Source organism: Balaenoptera physalus, assembly GCF_965194825.1.
Source record: "Balaenoptera physalus genome assembly, chromosome: 5".
NCBI lineage: Eukaryota > Metazoa > Chordata > Mammalia > Artiodactyla > Balaenopteridae > Balaenoptera > Balaenoptera physalus.
The window spans coordinates 9471775-9495729 of record NC_138884.1 but is presented as its reverse complement, the minus strand read 5'-3'; the positions used below and the strand labels follow the sequence as shown (position 1 = coordinate 9495729).

Below are 23955 nucleotides of genomic sequence, written 5' to 3'. Positions count from 1 at the left end.
TGGGCAGGTTTCTGCAGGTTACAGGTCAGAGTTCTGGTTTGTTTTGTTTTTGTTTTGGCGGTTTGTGATTTTTTTTTTTTTTACCCATTTTATAAAAAATTTAAGTGTCGTTAATTTTGAATGTTGTGTTAGTTTCAGGTGTACAGCAAAGTGATTCAGTTATATATGTACGATATATATATGACATATATATATTCTTTTTCAGATTCTTTTCCATTATAGGTTAGTACAAGATACATCAATAGAATATAGTTCCCCGTGCTATACAGTAGGTCCTTGTTGTTTATCTATTTTATATATACTAGTGTGTATATGTTAATCCCAAACTCCTAATGTATCCCTCCCACCCTCCCCTTTGGTAACCGTAAATTTGTTTTCTATGCCTGTGAGTCTATTTCTGTTTTATAAATAAGTTCATTTACATCATTTTTTTGGTTAGATTCCAAATACAAGTGATATCATACGATATTTGTCTTCCTCTGTCAGAGTTCCCTTTTGATATATGGTCTGGCCATTGTCTGTATGTATATTCCGTCTCTGACTAGCGGGAATGTAATCTGTGCACTGAGGCATAAACACCTGGGAGAAGGAGTTGCCAATATCTGGAAAAGCTGAAAATGTAAATACCCTTTAACCCAGCTACTCTGCTACCAGCTGGTGCCCCAGAGGGACTCCTCACGTGCGTGCACAAGAAGACAAGTACAGGGGCGTTCGCTGCAGCATTCTCTTGCAATACAGAAGATTGCGAGAAACAAAACTACACATCCATTAATATGAGAATGGACAGAGAAAAGACAGTAGAGTCATATGATGGAAACCATAAAAGCATAGCACTTTATGGAATTTCTGTCCAAAGGAATAGAATCTCAAGAACAATGCTGAGTAAAAACCAAGTTTTTGAATGTTAAGTACAATATAACAGCACTTATATAAGTTGTTTTTTTAACACTTAAAACATTAACTATAAGAGACAGTGGCTCTGCCACTTACGGCTTGTGACCCTTGGGCAAGTTATTTAATCTCTCTGTGCCTCACCCTTTTCATCTGTAAAATGGGGAGAATGAGAGTACATAATTTATGGGACTCTTATTAAAATTAAATGAGTTAATACATATAAAGTTCTTAGAACTGAGGCCGCCTTGTAAATATTAGTGATTATTACATTGTTTATGGCTATGAGATTTTGTGTATGAGTATGAAATTATGTATAGGACATATATATAAAATGTGTGTATTTAATAAAAGCATTATGTAAAAACATCTTTGTCTTAATACACATTATAAAAATATAAAAACATGAAAGAATATGCATAAAATTCATAAGAGTTTTGTCTATGTAGGAACGGAGGGTGAGAGGAGAGGAACAGGATTAAGGGGGTGTACAGAAAGAATTTCAATGGCTTCAGTAATTCTTTTTTTAAAAAAACCTAAAGCAAATACTATCTGTTTAAACTTTGAGCACAGATACAAAGAAGTCTGTCATATTAGTTTAGTGCTTTTGTGTATTTACATTTTTTTCTAAAAATTAAAAAAACCAGACACTTTGAAGACAGACACTTTCCACGTATCCTCTGTAATACACTACACTTCACAAAACTACAATCTGAACGTTTTGGGTTTCCTCCAGGCAGATCTGGTCACCAATAATTAACCAATCTACAGAGATAACTAACTGTAGTATGAGCCCTGACAGTTTGGGGGTTTTTTTCCTTCTTTTGTAATGCAAGTGCTCTGATTGTGCAAGCATCCACTTGGAAGATGGCTCATGGAGAATAAACACGTTCCAGCCACACAACCAGACTAGTAAAGAGGCAGGGTGCCTCTCCCCACTGGAGTTCCTTTGAGAGATCTCGGTTGATTTTGATAACTGACCATTCGGGCCACTCGTTTTTTTTCTCTTCCCACGCATTAAATTCCTGCTCTTATGTTTTAAATTTACGAAGAGTGAGCCCATGAAACCCTAGGGCTCCACCGTCAACCCCCCAAAAGAGAAGAACCCCAGACTCTCACTCCCACTCTCTTGCTTTCTCTCCACCACCCTTGACCCAACCTTACTGTGTGGCCCCAGTGTGCCATGTAATTTCCAGGTCTTGTAAGTAATATACCTTTATTTTTTTTTCAAAGCGTCCTGATGGATATTTCTGAAGGGCATCTTGCAATCATATCAGAACCACAAGGACTGGTCCAATCACAACACTGGTTGTCGACAGGCTGAGACCAGCATAAAACAATAACCAACAGGCAATGTAATATGCTGTATAGTGGGGTAGACAGGGGTTCAAGTCCAGGGTCTGCCATGTCCTGTATCTAAGCCTCTCTTTTCTCATCTTTAAAATGGGGTAAATGTTCAGTTTTAAAAATAAAAGCGACCAATGTAAAAAAGATTATTGTACATCTTAACTATAGATGCTGAAAGTTCTCACAATGCAGACAATATACTGCTTTCCTGAAACCCATCAGACAAAGCCTGCAAAACAAAGCATGTTGCCCGCCATCCAGTTCTACAAGGATGAAGTCATAAGCCGCTGCCGTCCCTGACCCACGGTGCACACTGAAAGGGATTCAGGATGAAAAACAGGATGACACACTCTGTGTGTTTTGGTACCTAGACAGTTAAGAGGCATATCAGGAAGCATTTCAATGACACCAGATCCTTGCATCCTCCCATACATAGATAAGCACTAAAATCGTTAACCTGAGATATCTGAGGGTTTTTTTGTGATTAGCAGTAATCTTTTACCAAGACGTATGTTTGACTATATGTATTTCCCAGCCAAAACAATTCGCGTATATTGGCTCTTTCCCTACCTCTTCGGAGCAGTTCCTCAGAGCTATCTGAGAGGCTACAGTCCTCAGTAAGGCCCCTGAAGAAACCCCAAAATCACAGCTCTCATGTTGTGCATCTTCATTTCAGTCAAGAGTTTTGGCAACCATGAACGGACCCAGAGCAGACTTTTCTCCTTCACCTGAACTCTCCAAGGATCTGGACCTTGGTACCAGCAAGGGCCCTTGTGCCTCCCTGGAGAGTCCAGACGAATTTGGCTGAGTCTCTCCTGGTCTCGGATCTCCTGCCTTGGTTGACAATCCTGAGTTTTATTCAGTAGTGGGTAAGACTTTTCCTTTGTAAGATACTGAGAAAGTGTTCAGTTGTAAGATTCTGAGAAAGTGCCCAGCTGAGAGAGAATGGGAAGATTCTGTTCATTTGAAAGACACTGGGAAGGTTCAGACTGGGTGATTAGGTAGGAGGCTGACCTGATGTGTTTCCTCAAATCATCTACCTTAACAGGATTTGTTAGAATAAAAGTGAAGATACCGGAGGAGAGCTTTCAGCTCCACAGATAAGAGACAGAGCTCCTCCCGGCCTGGTTGCAGCTTTCTCGGGCAACTGAGGCATTTATGGGAGAGGCGGCGGAAGTCTTCACACTGTGCAGCAGGTCCCTAGGGAAAGCCACTCCTTAGACACTCATTCATCCAGGGGCGCACAAACAAGAATGGGCCATTCAGTGCTCAGGGCCCCCAGAGCATTTTCAGGCTGCCGGTAAGAGAAACCCAGACACGTAAAAGAGCTAAAACGACTCTAGGGTGACACCTAGAAGAATTAAGCTCACAAGTCGCACATCGGCCCACCACAGTTTTCAGAAGGGATTTTATTCTCACAAACCAATTTTAAAATGAGAAATAGAGTCTCTCAAACGGAAGATAAAGGGGTGTCAGATAACCCCTGACCAACACCCCAGACAGGTTTACCTATCATACAGAACTTATACTTGCAAGTACTTACTTACTTCAGAATTAAGGAAATCCTCCCTGAAATAGCCAAGATGGGGCTCTTTTTTTGGCATTCCCAAACTGGTTTTTGCATAAGCAGTTAGAGAAAGGCAGCTTGATAAAACATCTTTCAAAATTCTGACCCTAGGGGCACGAAGTCCTTCTAGGAGGAGCTTGCATTTCTCTCCCTGCATCTTTGAGATATAAATGTTCTACCAGAGCTCTCAAGAACTCTTATCTTACTCTTATTTAGACCATCTCTAATTCCTGGGACTGATGGAAAAAAGGGAAAAAAGAGGCCTTTTAAACCCAAGCGAGTAAACTTAACTTATTCCAACTGTTATTTATAAACTAGTAAGTTTTATATTGTAATACCCGATTCATGACTAAGTTTTAAAATGAAGCTATGAGATCTCTGATTACATCTGTCTATATGTCTGTGTGTATGTTATAGATATATGTCTTTACTTCTGAATAGTATTGCCAAAATTAATTTGTCAATGAGTTCTACTTAATTGGCTTAAAGGAAATTAAGCACTTATATACAGTCTCAGAAATATAAAAGAAACTAACCCAAATGAATTTCAGGTTCACATGATCTGGGAAATATTCAGTATTAAGTTAATATTCGGTACTAAACTTAGTTTAAGTTTGCTGGTTTAATTAATACAGACTCTTTAGAGTCACCGACATTCAGTATAATACTTTTATTGTACCTAGGTTTATTAAAAGTCAACTAAGATCTTATTTCTATTACAAAATTTGTCAGCAAGAAAAATAACTTGGTATGATGAAATTTTTATAATTAAATGTAAATGAGATAAGAGTTTTTAGGTGAACCCTTTAGGGATAATTATGTTTTATGGTATGTCTACTTAAAAATAGTTTCTCCAAATATTTGGTTACTTGAAACTTTAGAGTTTTGCTAAATTAGGTTAAATGATGGAAGTTTACTGAATATCTAGATCATTCCAAAATAAAATAATATACTGAAACATTAATTACTAAACATAGACTTCCTTTTACAGAGAAAAGAAGATATTCAGGACTATTAATAAATATGTTTGGTGCCACACAGAGACATTCTCTATAAGAGAGCACATGTTTTTTAGAAATTATAAACAGTATTCATAAGTTTGTCAATCTACAGGATGCTAACAAAGGAGAGTTTAAAATTGTTTACTTCTTAGTTTTCACTAGAAATTAAGGTTTTTAAGAGTTGGGGGCTTCCCTGGTGGCGCAGTGGTTGAGAATCTGCCTGCCAGTGCAGGGGACACGGGTTCGAGCCCTGGTCTGGGAAGATCCCACATGCCGCGGAGCAGCTAGGCCCGTGAGCCACAACTACTGAGCCTGCGCGTCTGGAGCCTGTGCTCCGCAACGAGAGGCCGCGACAGTGAGAGGCCCGCGCAACGAGATGAAGAGTGGCCCCCGCTCGCCGCAACTGGAGAAAGCCCTTGCACAGAAACGAAGACCCAAACCCAGCCAAAAATTAATTAATTAATTAATTAATTAAAAAAAAAAAGTTGAGAATTCTAGTTAGTACGTGTGATTAAAACTACTAAAGTTAGTAAGGGAAACATCTTTGTATGCAAGGAAAAAACAAGGTATAAGGAATGAAAATGCATTTTGTTAAGGGAAAAGAAAGTAATTTTGTCCTCAAGAGAGGTTAAAAAGAGGGAAAGAGAAAAAGGAGTATGGAGGTTCCTTAAAAAATCTAAAAATAGAGTTACCATATGATCCAGCAACCCCACTCCTGGGCACATATCCGGAGAAAACCATAATTCAAAAAGATACATGCACCCCAATGTTCACTGCAGCACTATTTACAATAGCCAGGACATGGAAGCAACCTAAATGTCCATTGACAGAGGAATGGATAAAGAAGGTGGGGTACATATATGCAATGGAATATTACTCAGCCATAAAAAAGAAGAAAAAATGCCATTTGCTGCCACATGGATGGACCTAGAGATTGTCATACTGAGTGAAGTAAGTCAGACACAGAAAGAAAACTATCACATGATATCGCTTATAAGTGGAATCTAAAAAAGGGTACAAATGAACTTATTTACAAACCAGAAATTGAGTCACAGATGTAGAAAACAAACTTATGGTAACCAGGGGTGGAAGGGGGAAAGGATAAATTGGGAGATTGGGATTGACATAAACATACTACTGTATATATCGATAAAATAGATAACTAATAAGGACCTACTGTATAGCACAGGGAACTCTACTCAATACCCTGTAATGACCTATATGGGAAAAGAATCTAAAAAAGAGTGGATATATATATAACTGATTCACTTTGCTGTACAGCAGAAACTAACACAACACTGTAAATCAACTACACTCTAATAAAAATTTTTAAAAGAGAGAGAAAAAGGAAAAGCATAGGGAAAAAAATCTAAAGGTAAAAAAGGAAGTGATATCAATAGAATGATGTGGAAAAGAAATGCTGAGAAAAGAGTTTTGTGCATGGTCTGGAATGGCTAAGATTAGAATAAACTTAACTGAGTAAATGAATTATAATGTTAATGGTAAGATGGTGAAAAACTAGCAGTTGGTTCTCTGTTAAGGAGACAAAGTTTTCTTGGAATATTTATATGATTTTGATAACCAATTGGGAAGTTTTTTTTGTTTTTTTGTTTTACTTTTTAAGTACTCTGTTGTAACTTTCTATATTTGCCTTTGAAATCTTTTATTGTCACTTTGGTTAAGTGAATAACTATTGTTTCACAGTGACCTATAATCCTATTTGACCAAGTGTTTTAAAAACTCTTGATAACTTTGACAAACTTCCTCAAATCAAATTCTAAATGAAGTTCTTTTGACCTCTAGCTATCTTTGGGATGCTTCAGAGGGCCCCTGAAATATCTCAAAGAGAAATATTAAACTAATTAGGCTTATTTGATATGTTAAATTACATGGCTAGCATTATCAGATAAGTAGTGATAAACCTTCTTAGGTTATACTGTATGGGTAAATGTTATTAATATAAATGTTCTAAAAATTATATGAAATTTCTAAAATTTACATGTGTCCTGGTATAATGTTGTCATAATTCTAGTTAAATATTATATTAAATATATTTAATATGGTGGACTTTATAATTTCATTATTTTAATATTTTAATCTTGTATTTAATATCTAAAATTTAATATTTAATATTGTAATAGTGTACGAAAATAACCAAATTTCTTTGACAAATGCATTGTAATCAGGTCTTTAACTGTGCCTTTTTAAGTCTTTTGTCATTTACATACAGTTATTGTTTTACTCTGATGCTTTTACAAAAATGCTTCATCTCCAAGAAGATTCATAGAAAGGACTTTTTGACCAGCATCGGTTTCTGGTAACTTTCAGATCATACTGCTTAACTGGGTAAGAAATTAAAGAATTCTAATGGAAAACCTGATGGCTTCATAAAACTGTTAACAGAAGATCAAGAATTAATAACATGGGACTGAACGAACTGATGAGGATGATTATAATTTTTATGACTCTTTGAAAAATTTGATTCTTTTTAATGTTTTATTTTTGCAGATTTGAGAAAACTTTTGCTCTTTCCTCTTAAGCTAACTATAATTCATAGCAACTTGGTAAATTATACCTTTGTAAGCGGAACTGAAACATTTATCTTTTCTCTCTGATTCCTCCAGAATTTGGAAACTCTTAGTATTCTTATTCTCTGGCAATATTATTATTTGCATAAATTCAATAAGAATCTGTTCTCCTTATAACAGGGATATAACAGGAGATAACTGGAAACATTGGCTACATTAATGACTTTGGATGGAATGTCATATTTGAGACTATGCAAAAATCAGATATGACCAGACAGCTTTAAAGAACTGAGGTGGACTTTATGGAGCCATAAAGCCTCTTGGAAAAACAACCTAGTACTTTGCTTACAGGATCCCCGGAAGCCTTATCAGGTGAATAAGGGAGGCCACTTCCTGGCAGGTGCATGGATCTCAAGGTATTCTGTGGACCTTAAGAAGAGAGGAACCCACCCAAATCTGTAGGTATTGCAGGCAGAATCTGATGCCAAGTCCTTGGCACGGCTTTTCTGGCCTTGAGAGACCTTTGAAAAGTTCAGTCTGAGATTCCTTATGAAAAGTTCCAGCAAAGCCAATTTCAGAGAGCCTATGTGATCTTAATTTGGCTATGTGTGGCAGAAATGAGGGTGATTTTAGAGAGAAAAAAATTGTTTCAGTAGATATTAATTTCTAGTGTTGTTAACTGTCTTTGTGATTTGTATTTACTGCCTGAGATTCAACTTCCTACATGGCTCCTTGTTACTATGTTGCATTATTGTAAGATTTAATTGAACTATTACAAAGGACATTATAAATTTGTTTCTGAAGCTTATCACAGTAATCTATCTTTGAATAAAGACAGATGCCCCATGACCTGCAACCAAGAGATAACATACTGGAAAGACATCATTTAAAGGACTCTCTCCAACCTAGATGAAAGGACCCTTATCAGGTACTCATAACTAGCTCATGCACTGTGAAACTAAAGGGAACTGATTCTTGGATTCGTATTTCCTTCTGAAGAAGGGGCCCTGCACCAGACTGGTCTATAGAGAGGACTGCTGGCCTCAAAATCACCTTAAAACAATGCTCAGAGGAGAAACTACACCCACAGGACAAGAAGACAATATCAGAAGTAGACAGCTATACTAATATGCTATACTAATATATGCCAGACCAGACCCATATGATCATTTATAGTGTTTTCTTGATTTCTTGGACTTTTGCACATGAATCAAATGTTTTCTATCATGGCACAATCCTATACAAATTTCAAAAATCAATCTGATATTTGGGTCTGTGGTCACTTATCTACATCCAGTACTTCAGGTTTACCTTGGTGGATTTCTTATCTCCAAGGCTGTAATAACTGGATGACCCTTAGAAAACTTATTTTAGAAGAAAGAAGTTGTAGGGCCACTATTGATATTACTACATGGGAACCCCTCACTTGGCCAGTCAATCATACTTTTTATGGCCCTGGCCATAAACATGAATTCTCTTTTAAAGTTACTCCAGCTCAGTCAGAGCAATGAGCTAAATTTCAGTCAAAGACCAGAACTTCCCAATTATTAGAAGGGACCCTCCCTCAGTTACGGGATGGATTTATATGGCTAACACTGGGCTATGGTCATTTAAGTTTAAGGGCCCCCCTATGTTGGGAACACTCAAATCATATTAAAGATAATCAGCCAAATAACACTAGAAAATTAGGCGGAATGAATGCCTTATGAAAAATGCCAACAAATCATTTCCCTTAAAGATAGCAATTGGTATGCAAGAGACTGGGTCAGGTGACCAGGAATACTGGGTTACACCTAATGGAATTCAATAGCTTTGTGGCACCAATTTCTGGCCCTGGCTTCTGCCAGAATGGATAGGAAGAGATGTATCCTAGGATTCCCTTGGGCTCAAGGCCGTAAGTGTTCCAATTTAGATATGACTCCAGCAAATTTACAATGTATACAAGGCTGACAGATCTAGAGATCTGTATTTCACTGGTATGACCATTTAACAGCTATTTTTGTGCCTTCAGTAGGACTGGAAGATGTAATTACCCACATCAAAGCCTTGACAAAATTCACCCAATAGGCCTTAAACGATAGTAATCAGGCTATGAGCCTACTGAATTCTGAGATCTCTATGATGAGAAAAAGCAGTATTACAAAACACATGGCCCTTGATATCTTTACAACATCTCAAAGAGGCAGGCACCTATGCCATAATTCAAACTGAATGCTGCATTTTCATACCAGATGAATTCTCTAAAGTTACACATTTAATGACTCACATGAAGAATCTGATTTCTGCCTTAAGTGATCCACTTCCTTGTCTTGGTGATCTTTTAAGGAGCTGGTTTGGTTCTGGAAGCTCATGCTCAAATCTCTACTTATGATGTTATTAATGTTACTAGCTATATTACTTACATCCTGTATAAGATTGTTGTTTCTTGCATTACCCAATGTGTAACAAGGTCCTGGGCAAAACTAATGACGGCTCAACATCTTGAGGCAATTCATCACATATATAGCCCTATACAAATTTAACTGTAATGGTGCAAATCTAGATATGGGAAAAGGAACAAGGGAAAATATTTCCTATATCTTAATAGACTGGTAAGACAAATGATCCAGAGAATTTTTAAGTTATTAACAGGGCCTAATCCAGAGATAGCACATTGAGTGGCCTATCAATGACATCCTCGCCTGACCTAGGAATGAGGCTTCTTAGTGCTGTGGGACAAACTGGTCACAAAATGCCTCCCAAAACTTGGTTAAACTTATGATCAAAAGGGAGGGAGTTGTAAAACAAAGAATGTTGCCCTCCATCCAGTTCTACAAGGATCAAGTCATCTGCTACTGCCGACCCTGACCTATAGTACACACTGAAAGGAATTCAGGACAAAAAACAAAATGAGGCATTCTGTGTTTTGAATATATGGGCCCCTAGATAGTTAAGATACATATCTAAGGAAGAATTTCAATGACCCCAGATTCTTGCACCTTCCCATATATAGATGAGCAATTTTTTGTGTAATCAGCAGTAATCTTTTACCAAGATGTATGCTTGACTACGTGTATCTCCCAGCCAAAAAATTCATGTATCCTGGCTCCTCCCCTACTTCTTTAGAGCAATTTCTCAGAGTTATCTGAGAAACTGTCTCCAGGGCTATCGTCCTCAGTAAGGTCCCTGAATAAAACTGAAACTCACAGCTCTCATGTAGTGCATTTTTTAATTCTGTCAACAGTCAATAACATTTTCCTGGTACAACTGCCTAAGAAGAGCACCATCAGCATTAATTTTTTTATTATAGCCTTTGATGGTTAATTTTATGTGTCAATCTGGCTAGGCTATGGTGCCCAGTTGTTTGGTCAAACCTCACTCAAGATGTTGCTGGGAAGGAATTTTTTAGATGTGATTAACTTTTAAATCAGTAGACTTTGAGTAAAGCAGATTAGTCTTCCTAATGTGGGTGGCCTCATCCAGTCAGTTGAAAGCTTTGAAAGACTAAGGTCCTCCAAAGAAGGAATTTGGCCTCCAGACTGCATTCTCACTCAAGACGGCAACATCAATTCCTGCCAGAATTTTCAGCCTGCCATCCTGCTCTGAAGACTTCTGACTGGCCAGCCCCACAGCTGCACGCACAGATTCCTTAAAATCAATCTTCCTTGTGTGTGTGTGTGCGTGTGTGTGTGTGTGTGTGTGTGTGTGTGTGTGTGTGTGTGTTATTGGTTCTGTTTGTCTGGAGAACCCTAAGACACATTTAGGTACTAGGAAGGGGGGTCCTACAGTAGCAAATACCTAAAAATGTAAAAGTGACTTTGGAATTGGGTAATAGGCAGAGGCTGGAAGGGTCCTAAGGCAGTGATAGAAAAAGCCTAAATTGCCTTGAAGAGACTGCTGATAGAAATATGGACATTAAAGGAGATTCCAGTGAGGGCTCAGAAAGAAAAGAGGAGAGCTGTAGAGAAAGCTTCTACTATCTTAGAAAATACATATATTAAATCATAAACAGAACAGTGCTAGGAATATGGATATTAAAGCACTCTGGTGAAGTCCCAGATGGAGATGAAGAACACATTATTTTTTGGAAATTTGAAAACGGCGATCTTGCTATAAAGTGGCAGAGAACTTAGCCAAGTTTTGTTCTAGTGTTTTATAGAAAGTAGGACTTCTAAGTGATAAACTTGGTTATTTAGTAGAGATTTCTGAGCCAAGTACTGAAAGTGTGGTCTGGCTTCTTACAGTACGATGCTAAGGGGAAAGAGATAAATAAAGAGGGAACTGTTAAACAAAAAAGACCTAGAGAGGAGACCTTCAAGATGGCTGAAGAGTAAGACGCAGAGATCACCTTCCTACCCACACATACATAAGAAATACACCTACATGTGGAACAACTCCTACAGAACACCTACTGAACGCTGGCAGAAGACCTCAGACCTCCCAAAAGGCAAGAAACTCCCCACGTACCTGGGTAGGGCAAAAGAAAAAAGAAACAACAGAGACAAAAGAATAGGGACGGGCCCTGCACCAGTGGGAGGGAGCTGTGAAGGAGGAAAGGTGTCCACACACTAGGAGCCCCTTCGCGGGCGGAGACTGCGGGTGGTGGAGGGGGGAGCTTCGGAGCCACGGAGGAGAGTGCAGCCACAGGGGTGCGGAGGGCAAAGCGGAGAGATTCCCGCACGGAGGCTCGGCGGCCGACCAGCACTCACCAGCCCGAGAGGCTTGTCTGCTCCCCCGCCGGGGCGGGCGGGGCTGGGAGCTGAGGCTCGGGCTTCGGTCGGATCGCAGGGAGAGGACTGGGGTTGGCGGCGTGAACACAGCCTGAAGGGGCTAGTGCGCCACGGCGAGCTGGGAGGGAGTCCGGGAAAAGGTCTGCAGCTGCCGAAGAGACAAGAGACTTGTTCTTACCTCTTTGCTTCCTGGTGCGCGAGGAGAGGGGATTCAGAGCGCCGCCTAAACGAGCTCCAGAGACGGGCGCGAGCCGCGGCCATCAGCGCGGACCCCAGAGACGGGCATGAGACGCTGCTGCTGCCACCACCAAGAAGCCTGTGTGCGAGCACAGGTCACTCTCCACACCGCCCCTCCCGGGAGCCGGTGCAGCCCGCCACGGCCAGGCTCCCGTGATCCGGGGACAACTTCCCCGGGAGAATGCACGGCGCGCCTCGGGCTGCTGCAACGTCACGACGCCTGTGACACCACAGGCTCGCCCCGCCTCCTCCGTACCGCTCCCTCCCCCCGCCTGAGTGAGCCAGAGCCCCCGAAGCAGCTGCTCCTTTAACCCCGTCCTGTCTGAGCGAAGAACAGACGCCCTCAGGCGACCTACACGCAGAGGCGGGTCCAAATCCAAAGCTGAACCCCGGGAGCTGTGCGAACAGAGAAGAGAAAGGGAAATCTCTCCCAGCAGCCTCAGGAGCAGCAGATTAAATCTCCACAAACAACTTGATGTGCCTGCATCTGTGGAATACCTGAATAGACAACAAATCATCCCAAATTGAGGTGGACTTTGGGAGCAACTGTAGACTTGGGGTTTGCTTTCTGCATCTAATTTGTTTCTGGCTTTATGTTTATCTTAGTTTAGAATTTAGAGTTTATCATCATTGGTAGATATATTTATTGATTTGGTTGCTCTCTTCCTTTTTTTTTTTATATATATAGATACATATATCTTTTTCTCTTTCTCTTCTTGTGAGTATGTGTATGCTTCTTTGTGTGATTTTGTCTGTATAGCTTTGCTTTTACCATTTGTCCTAGGGTTCTGTCTGTCCGTGTTTTTTGTTTGTTTGTTTTTTTAGTATAGTTTTTAGCACTTATTATCATAGGTGAATTTCTTTTTTGGTTTGGTTGCTCTCTTCTCTTTTTAAAATTTTTATTTTTTTAATTTTTAATAATTTTGTAAAATTTTTGATTTTAATAATTTTATTTATTTTTTTTCTTTCTTTCTATCTTTTTTTTCTCCCTTTTTTCTGAGCCGTGTGGCTGACAGGGTCTTGGTGCTCCGGCTGAGTGTCAGGCCTGAGCCTCTGAGGTTGGAGAGCTGAGTTCAGGACACTGGTCCACCAGAGAACTCCCAGCTCCATGTAATATCAAACGGCAAAAGCTCTCCCAGAGACCTCCATCTCAACACTAAGACCCAGCTCCACTCAACGACCAGCAAGCTACAATGCTGGACACCCTATGCCAAACAACTAGCAAGACAGGAACACAGCCCCACCCATGAGCAGAGAGGCTGCCTAAAATCATAAAAAGGTCACAGACACCCCAAAATACACCACCAGACGTGGACCTGCCCACCAGAAAGACAAGATACAGCCTCATCCACCAGAACACAGGCACTAGTCCCCTCCACCAGGAAGCCTACACAAAACACTAAACCAACCTTAGCCACTGGGGACAGATACCAAAAACAAGGGGAACTACGAACCTGCAGCCTGCGAAAAGGAGACTCCAAAGACAATAAGTTAAGGAAAATGAGAAGACAGAGAAATACACAGCAGATGAAGGAGCAGATCAAACAAATGAAGAGGAAATAGGCAGTCTACCTGAAAAAGAATTTAGAGTAATGATAGTAAAGATGATCCAAAATCTTGGAAACAGAAGGGAGAAAATACAAGACACGTTTAACAAGGACCTAGAAGAACTAAAGAGCAAACAAACAATGATGAACAACACAATAAATGAAATTTAAAATTCTCTAGAAGGAATCAATGGCAGAATAACTGAGGCAGAGGAACAGATAAGTCACCTGGAAGATAAAATAGTGGAAGTAACTACCACAGAGCAGAATAAAGAAAAAAGAATGAAAAGAATTGAGGCCAGTCTCGGAGACCACCGGTTCAATATTAAACGCACCAACATTTGAATTATAGGGGTCCCAGAAGAAGAAGAGAAAAAGAAAGGGACTGAGAGAATATCTGAAGAAATTATAGTTGAAAACTTCCCTAACATGGCAAAGGAAATAGTCAATCAAGTCCAGGAAGTGCAGAGAGTCCTATAAAGGATAAATCCAAGGAGAAACACACCAAGACACATATTAATCAAACTATCAAAAATTAAATACAAAGAAAAAAACAGCAGCAAGGGAAAAACAACAAATAACATACAAGGGAATCTCTACAAGGTTAACAGCTGACGTTTCAGCAGAAACTCTGCAAGCCAGAAGGGAGTGGCAGGACATATTTAAAGTGATGAAAGGGAAAAAACCTACAACCAAGATTACTCTACCCATCAAGGATCTCATTCAGATTCAACGGAGAAATTAAAACCTTTACAGACAAGCAAAAGCTAAGAGAATTCAGCACCACCAAACGAGCTTTACAACAAATGCTAAAGGAACTTCTCTAGGCAGGAGACACAAGAGAAGGAAAAGACCTAGAGTAACAAACCCAAAACAATTAAGAAAATGGTTACAGGAACATACATATCGATAACTACCTTAAATGTAAATGGACTAAATGCTCCAACCAAAAGACATAGACTGGCTGAATGGATACAAAAACAAGACCCATATATATGCTGTCTACAAGAGACCCACTTCAGACATAGGGACACATACAGACTGAAAGTGAAGGGATGGAAAAAGATATTCCATGCAAATGGAAATCAAAAGAAAGCTGGAGTAGCAATTCTCATAACAAACAAAACAGACTTTAAAATAAAGACTATTACAAGAGACAAAGAAGGACACTACATAATGATCAAGGGATCAATCCAAGAAGAAGATATAACAATTATAAATATTTATGCACCCAACATAGGAGCACCTCAATAAATAAGGCAAATGCTAACAGCCATAAGAGAGGAAATTGACAGTAACACAGTCATAGTAGGGGACTTTAACACCCCACTTTCACCAATGGACAGATCATCCAAAATGAAAATAAATAACGAAACACAAGCTTTAAATGACACATTAAACAAGATGGACTTAATTGATATTTACAGGACATTCCACCCAAAAACAATACAATTTCTTCTCAAGTATTCACGGAACATTCTCCAGGATAGATCATATCTTGGGTCACATATCAAGCCTTGGTAAACTTAAAAAAATTGAAATCGTATCAAGTATCTTTTCCGACCACAACGCTATGAGACTAGATATCAATTACAAGAAAAAATCTGTAAAAAATAAACACATGGGGGCTAAACAATACACTCCTTAAAATCAAGAGATCGCCAAAGAAATCAAAGAGGAAATCAAAAAATACCTAGAAACTAATAACAATGAAAACACGGCGACCCAAAACCTATGGGATGTAGCAAAAGCAGTTCTAAGAGGGAAGTTTACAGCAATACAATCCTACCTCAAGAAACAAGACACATCTCAAATAAACAACCTAAACTTACACCTAAAGCAATCAGAGAAAGAAGAACAAAAAAACACTAAAGTTAGCAGAAGGAAAGAAATCATAAAGATCAGATCAGAAATAAATGAAAAAGAAATGAAGGAAACAATAGCAAAGATCAATAAAACTAAAAGCTGGTTCTTTGAGAAAATAAAGAAAATTGATAAACCATTAGCCAGACTCATCAAGAAAAAAAGGGAAAAGACTCAAATCAATAGAGTTAGAAATGAAAAAGGAGAAGTAACAACTGACACTGCAGAAATACAAAGGATCATGAGAGATTACTACAAACAACTATATGCCAATAAAATGGACAACCTGGAAGAAATGGACAAATGCTTAGAAAAGCACAACCTTCCGAGACTGAACCAGGAAGAAATAGAAAATATAAACAGACCAATCACAATCACTGAAATTGAGACTGTGATTAAAAATCTTCCAACAAACAAAAGCCCAGGACCAGATGGCTTCACAGACGAATTCTATCAAACATTTAGAGAAGAGCTAACACCTATTCTTCACAAACTCTTCCAAAATATAGCAGAGGGAGGAACACTCCCAAACTCATTCTACGAGGCCACCATCACCCTGATACCAAAACCAGACAAAGATGTCACAGAAAAAGAAAACTACAGGCCAATATCACTGATGAACATAGATGCAAAAATCCTCAACAAAATACTAGCAAACAGAATCCAACAGCACATTAAAAGGATCATACAACATGATCAAGTGGGGTTTATCCCAGGAAACCAAGGATTCTTCAATATAAGCAAATCAATCAATGTGATACACCATATTAATAAATTGAAGGATAAAAGCCATATGATCATCTCAATAGATGCAGGAAAAGCTTTTGACAAAATTCAACACCCATTTATGTTAAAAACCCTCCAGAAAGCAGGCACAGAGGGAACTTACCTCAACATAATAAAGACCATATATGACAAACCCACAGCCAACATAGTTCTCAATGGTGAAAAACTGAAACCATTTCTACTAAGATCAGGAACAAGAGAAGGTTGTCCACTCTCACCACTATTATTCAACACAGTTTTGGAAGTTTTAGGCACAGCAATCAGAGAAGAAAAAGAAAGAAAAGGAATCCAAATAGAAAAAGAAGAAATAAAGCTGTCACTGTTTGCAGATGACATGATACTATACATAGAGAATCCTAAAGACGCTATCAGAAAACTACTAGAGCTAATCAGTGAATTTGGTAAAGTAGCAGGATACAAAATAAATGCACAGAAATCTCTTGCATTCCTATACAGTAATGATGAAAAATCTGAAAGAGAAATTAAGGAAAGATTCCCATTTACCATTGCAACAAAACGAATAAAACACCTAGGAATAAACCTATCTAAGGAGACAAAAGACCTGTATGCAGAAAACTATGACCCTGATGAAAGAAATTAATGATACAGATGGAAAGATATACCATGTTCTTGGATTGGAAGAATCAACATTGTGAGAATGACTATATGACCCAAAGCAATCTACAGATTCAATGCAATCCCTATCAAACTACCAACAGCATTTTTCACAAAACTAGAACAAAAAATTTCAGTTTGTATGGAAACACAAAAGACCCCCAAATAGCCAAAGCAATCTTGGGAAAGAAAAACGAAGCTGGAGGAATCAGGCTCCCGGACTTCAGACTACACCAGAAAGCTACAGTAATCACGAGAGTATGGTACTGGCACAAAAACAGAAATACAGATCAATGGAACCAGATAGAAAGCCCAGAGATAAATCCACGCACATATAGTCACCTTATCTTTGATAAAGGAAGCAAGAATATACAATGGAGAAAAGTCAGCCTCTTCAATAAGTGGTGCTGGGAAAACTGGACAGCTACATGTAAAAGAAAGAAATTAGAACACTCCCTAACAGTATACACAAAAATAAACTCCAAATGGATTAAAGACGTAAATGTAAGGCAAGACACTATAAAACTCTTAGAGGAAAACATAGGCAGAACACTCTATTACATCAATCACAGCAAGATCCTTTTTGACCCACCTCTTAGAGAAATGGAAATAAACAAATGGGACCTAAGGAAATTTAAAAGCTTTTGCACAGCAAAGGAAACCATAAACAAGATGAAAAGACAACCCTCAGAATGGGAGAAAATATTTGCAAATGAAGCAACTGACAAAGGATTAATCTCCAAAATATACAAGCAGCTCATGCAGCTCAATGTCAAAAAAACAAACAACCCAATCCAAAAATGGGCACAAGACCTAAACAGACATTTCTCCAAAGAAGATATACAGATTGCCAACAAACACATGAAAGGATGCTCAACATCACTAATCATTAGAGAAATGCAATTCAAAACTACAATGAGGTATCACCTCATTACCAGTCAGAATGGCCATCATCAAAAAATCTACAAACAATAAATGCTGGAGAGGGTGTGGAGAAAAGGGAACCTTCTTGCACTGTTGGTGGGAATGTAAATTGATACAGCCACTATGGAGAACAGTACGGAGGTTCCTTTAAAAACTAAAAATAGAACTACCATACGACCCAGCAATCCGACTACTGGGCATATACCCAGAGAAAACCATAATTCAAAGAGTGATGTACCACAATGTTCATTGCAGCTCTATATACAATAGCCAGGACATGGAAGCAACCTAAGTGTCCATCAGCAGATGAATGGATAAAGAAGATGTGGCACATATATACAACGGAATATTACTCAGCCATAAAAAGAAACGAAAATGAGTTATTTGTAGTGAGGTGGATGGACCTAGAGTCTGTCATATTGCGTGAAGTAAGTCAGAAAGAGAAAAACAAATACTATGCTAACACATATATATGGAATCTAAAAAGAAAAAAAAATGGTTCTGATAAACCTAGGGGCAGGACAGGAATAAAGACACAGATGTAGAGAATGGACTTGAGGTCACGGGGAGGGGGAAGGGGAAGCTGGGACGAAGTGAGAGAGTAGCATGGACATATATACACTACCAAATGTAAAATAGCTAGCTAGTGGGAAGCAGCCGCATAGCACAGGGAGGTCAGCTCGGTGCTTTGTGACCACCTAGAGGGGTGGGATAGGGAGGGTGGGAGGGAGACGCAAGAGGCAGGAGATATATGTATATGTATACAGCTATGATTCACTTTGTTATAAAGCGGAAACTAACACACCATTGTAAAGCAATTATACTCCAATAAAGGTGTTTTAAAAAAAAATAGACATAGGGATAGTCAAAAAAAAAAAAAAAAAAAGAACTAGAACTTGAAGGTTTGGAAAATTCTCAGAGTATCCATATATCACGCTCTGGAAAGAAGGCAAGGGTGTGGCTGCACAGTGGTTTGCTGAAGATCAGGCGTGTGACTCATGGATCAATCATCTCAGCAGAAGCCAAGAATAGAGATGTGGCCATCCAGGAAAGATCTGTGCAGGACCCTCTGGTCTGATGGCTGGGACCCCCATGAATTGCCTGGGAGGCCAACAAGGTTTATGAGAATTTTATACCAGCAGAAACACTGCCAGCTTGCACTGAAGGGGCAAAGATGGTAAAAAATGAAGCAAGGCTGTCAGGATCCCACAGGAGTGAAATGAGCCAGTAGAGCTGACTGGCCGTGAACAAGTGTTACCTTTCAAGAAAAGGGAAGAATGACCCCAACGGCAGGTAAGAGTCCAGCAGGGCTATCACTGCCACCATGGGCATAGGTCCAGCAACAAGGCCGGCACTTCCATGGCTCCAGAAGCCGGCACTACTATCCCAGTGGGCCAGAGGACACAGCATGGAGCCAAAGAGGGTTGTTCTCCAAGTCTTAAAATCTAATGACCAGGGGACTTCCCTGGTGATCCAGTGGTTAAGAATCCGCACTCCAATGCAGGGGACACGGGTTCAATCCCTGGTCAGGGAACTAAGATCCCACATGCCGTGGGGTAACTAAGATCCCACCTGCCACGGGGCAACTAAGCCTGCGTGCTCTAGAGCCCACGTGCCGCAGCTACTGAGCCCACACACTCTGGAGCCTGCACGCCACAACTAGAGAGAAGCCCGCACACGGCAACGAAAGATCCCACGTGCCGACGCAGCCAAATAAATAATAAATACATAAATATTTTTTAAAAATCTAATGAACAGAATGGGAGAAAATATTTGCAGACGAACTGACTGACAAAGGATTAATCTCCAAAATACATAAACAGCTCATGCAGCTCAATATCAAAAAAAACAAACAACCCAATCCAAAAATGGGTGGAAGATCTAAATAGACATCTCTCCAAAGAAGACATACAGATGCACATGAAAAGACACTCATCACTAATTATCAGAGAAATGCAAATCAAAACTACAACGAGGTGTCACCTCACCCCGGTCAGAATGGCTATCATCAAAAAATCTACAAACAATAAATGCTGGAGAGGGTGTGGAGAAAAGAGAATCCTCCCACACTGTTCGTGGGAATGTAAATCGGTACAGCCACTATACAGAAGAGTATGGAAGTTCCTTAAAAAACTAAAAATAGAGCTACCATATGATCCAGCAATCCTACTCCTGGGCATATGTCCAGAGAAAACCATAATTCAAAAAGATACACATACTCCAATGTTCACTGCAGCACTATTTACAACAGCCAGGACATGGAAGCAACCTAAATGTTCATCAACAGAGGAATGGATAAAGAAGATGTGGTACACATATACAATGAAATATTACTCAGCCATTAAAAGGAACAAAACTGGGTACTTTGTAGAGACAGGGATGGACCTAGAGATGGTCATACTGAATGAAGTAAGTCAGTCAGAGAAAGACAAACATCATATGATATCACTTATACGTGGAATCTAAAAAAATGGTACAAATTAACTTATTTACAAAACAGAAATAGAGTTACAGATGTAGAAAACAAACTTATGGTTACCAGGGGGGAAGCTGGGGGATAAATTGGGAGACTGGGATTGACATAAACACACTACTATATGTAAAATAGATAACTAATAAGAACCTACTGTATAGCACAGGGAACTCTACTCAATACTCAGTGCTCTGTAATGACCTAGATGGGAAAAGAATCTGAAAAAAAGTGGATATATGTATAGGTATAACTGATTCACTTTGCTGTACAGCAGAAACTACACAACACTGTAAATCAACTGTACACCAATAAAATTATTTTTAAAAATCTAATGACAGAATGGCCATTATCAAAAAAGCTAAAAACAAAAAATGCTGGAAAGGGTGTGGTGAAAAAGGAACCCTCCTACACTCTTGGTGGGAATGTAAATTGATACAACCACTATGGAGAACAGTTTGGAGGTTCCTGAAAAAACTAAAAATAGAACTACCATACGACCCAGCAATCCCACTACTGGGCATATACCCTGAGAAAACCATAATTCAAAAAGAGACATGTACCACAAGGTTCATTGCAGCTCTATTTACAATAGCCAGGACATGGAAGCAACCTAAGTGTCCATCAACAGATGAATGGATAAAGAAGATGTGGCACATATATACAATGGAATATTACTCAGCCATAAAACGAAACGAAATTGAGTTATTTGTAGTGAGGTGGATGGACCTAGAGACTGTCATACAGAGTGAAGTAAGTCAGAAGAGAAAAATAAATAGCTTATGCTAACGCGTATATATAGAATCTAAAAAAAAAAAGAAATGGTACTGATGAACCTAGTTGCAGGGCAGGAATAAAGAGGTAGACATAGAGAATGGACTTGATGACATGGAGTGGGAGGGCAAAGCTGGGGCGAAGTGAGAGTAGCATCGACGTATATACACTTCCGAATGTGAAATAGTTGGCTGGTGGGAAGCAGCCGCATAGCACAGGGAGATGGGCTCGGTGCTTTGCGATGACCTAGAGGGGTGGGATAGGGAGGGTGGGAGGGAGGTTCAAGAGGGAGGGGATCTGGGGACATGTGTTTGCATATGCCTGATTCGCTTTGTTGTGGAACAGAAACTAACACGGTACTGTGAAGCAGTTCTACTCCAATAAAGATGTATTAAAAAAAAAACTAATGAAATTTGCCCTGCTAGGTTTATAATTTGCTTGGGACCTCTGGCCCCTTTCCTCCTCCTTTTAGAATGAGAATGTCTTTCCAATGCCTGTCCCACCACTGTATTTGGAATAATCTGTCTGGTTTCACAAGTTCACAGGCTATAGAAGAATTTTGTCTCAGGATGAATCAAACCTTAAGTCTCACTCATACCTGACTTAGACGATATTTACACGATATATTAGTCCAGACTCTCCAGGGAAACAGAACCAATAGGAAGTGTGTGGGCATATGTGTATATACATATACAAATAGAGAGAGAGATTATAAAGCATTAGCTCACGCAATTATAGAGGCTGACAAACCACAAGATCTGCAAGCTGGAGACCCAGGAGAGCAGATGATGTAGTTCTAGTCCAAAAGCAGGCAGGCTCGAGACCCAGGAAGGGCTGATGCTTCCATCAGAGTCTGAAGGCAGGAAAAAACTGATGTCCCGGGGCTTCCCTGGTGGCGCAGTGGTTAAGAATCCGCCTGCCAGTGCAGGGGACACGGGTTCGAGCCCTGGTGAAGATCCCACATGCCGCGGAGCAACTAAGCCCATGCATCACAACTACTGAGCCTGCACTCTAGAGCCCGCGAGCCACAACTACTGAGCCTGTGTGTTGCAACTTCTGAAGCCTGCGCGGCTAGATCCTGTGCTCTGCAACAAGAGAAGCCACCGCAATGAGAAGGCCACGCACCACAACGAAAGAGTAGCCCCCGCTCGCCGCAACTAGAGAAAGCCCGTGCGCAGCAACGAAGACCCAACACAGCCAAAAATAAATAAATAAATTTATTTTAAAAAAAAACAAAAACAAAAAAACTCATGTCCCGGCTCAAAGGCAGTCAGGCAGGAGGAGTCCCTCTTACTCAGCCTTTTTCTTCTATTCAGGCCTTCAACTGATTGGATGGTACCCATGCACGTCAGGGAAGGCAATCTGCTTTACTCAGTTTCCTGATTCAGACGTTAATCTCGACCAGGGACATCTTCACAGACATACCCAGAGTAACGTCTGACCAAACATCTGGGTACTCCATGGCCCAGCCAAGCTGACACAGAAAACTAACCATTACAGAAGAGACTTTGGATTTAGAGTTGATGCTGGCACAGGTTAAGACCTTGGGGGATGCTGGCACTGAGTGAACGTATTTATAGGTGAGAAAGACATGAATTTGGGGGGGGGGGGCAGAGAACAGTGCGTTATGGGTTGCACTTTGTCTCCCTAAAATTCATGTATTAAAGTCCTCACCCCCATCACCTCAGAAGGCGACCTTATTTGGAGACAGGGTCTTTACAAAGGTTATCAAGTTAAAATGAAAGTATTAGGGTGGGTCCTAAGGCAATAGGACTGCTATCCCTATCAAAAGGGGAAATGTGGACACAGGCCTGCATAGAGGGAAGACAGTGTGAAGAGACACAGGGAGAAGACAGCCATCCACGAGCCGAGGAGAGAGGTCTGGAGTAATTCCTTCCCTCACAGCCCCCGGAAGGACGCAACCCTGCCAACACCTCGGTTTCGGAGTTCTAGCTTCCAGAACTGTGAGACAATAAATTCCTGTTGTTTAAACCACTTAGCCCGTAGTATTTTTTTACAGCAGCCCTAGCAAACTAATACACAGACTCTAATCTCTGTCAATTACTATTGCTCTCACCACATTCTCTTCTTTAATAGTGATCATTAAGTTATGGAGTGTTTACTAGGTGCTAGTCACTGCAGTAAGTGCTTGGATACACGCCACCTCAGTGAATACTCAAGGCCACTCCTTGAGTAAACTTTACGGTATAAGAATTGTGACTCAATAAAAATAAATATACAAACAGTCAAGAAAAAAAACTTTTTTGAAGTTGATGTGATCATTATTGCAATTTCACAACTGAATTCAAGAAAACAACTAGTATAAGGGCAGGGGCAGAAACTGAAGCCAGATGTCTGAGTACAGACCTGTGCTCTCAACCACCTGATCAAAGTGCCCTCCCTTACCCCACCGCGCTTTCTTCCAATGTGACAGCTGCGTGAGAGATTACGATATGCCGAGATAGCTCATCGTGCTATTCACAGCTATGTGTTACTTGCAGCTCCACAGTACACCAGCGTCCACAAAGCCCATAAAATGAGACAACTCTTATCGAGTTAATTTTTAAACACACAAATTTTAAAAAGCAGGTACTATATGCATTGCCAAGGGTTTTCAGAAGTCTGAATCCAAACTAGTCAGGGTCTTTTTAAAAGCTTGTCAAACTGGTTCTGAAATTAATACAGAAAGTCCAAGG

At 39.9% G+C, this 23955-nt stretch overlaps 1 protein-coding gene across 5 annotated transcripts in view; it reads right to left on the bottom strand.

Annotated features, from left to right (window-relative positions):
- The window catches only part of HERC3 (HECT and RLD domain containing E3 ubiquitin protein ligase 3), a 141186-nt gene that overhangs the window by 4839 nt on the left and 112392 nt on the right, over positions 1-23955 (bottom strand). The gene's annotated exons all lie outside the window — the stretch shown is intronic.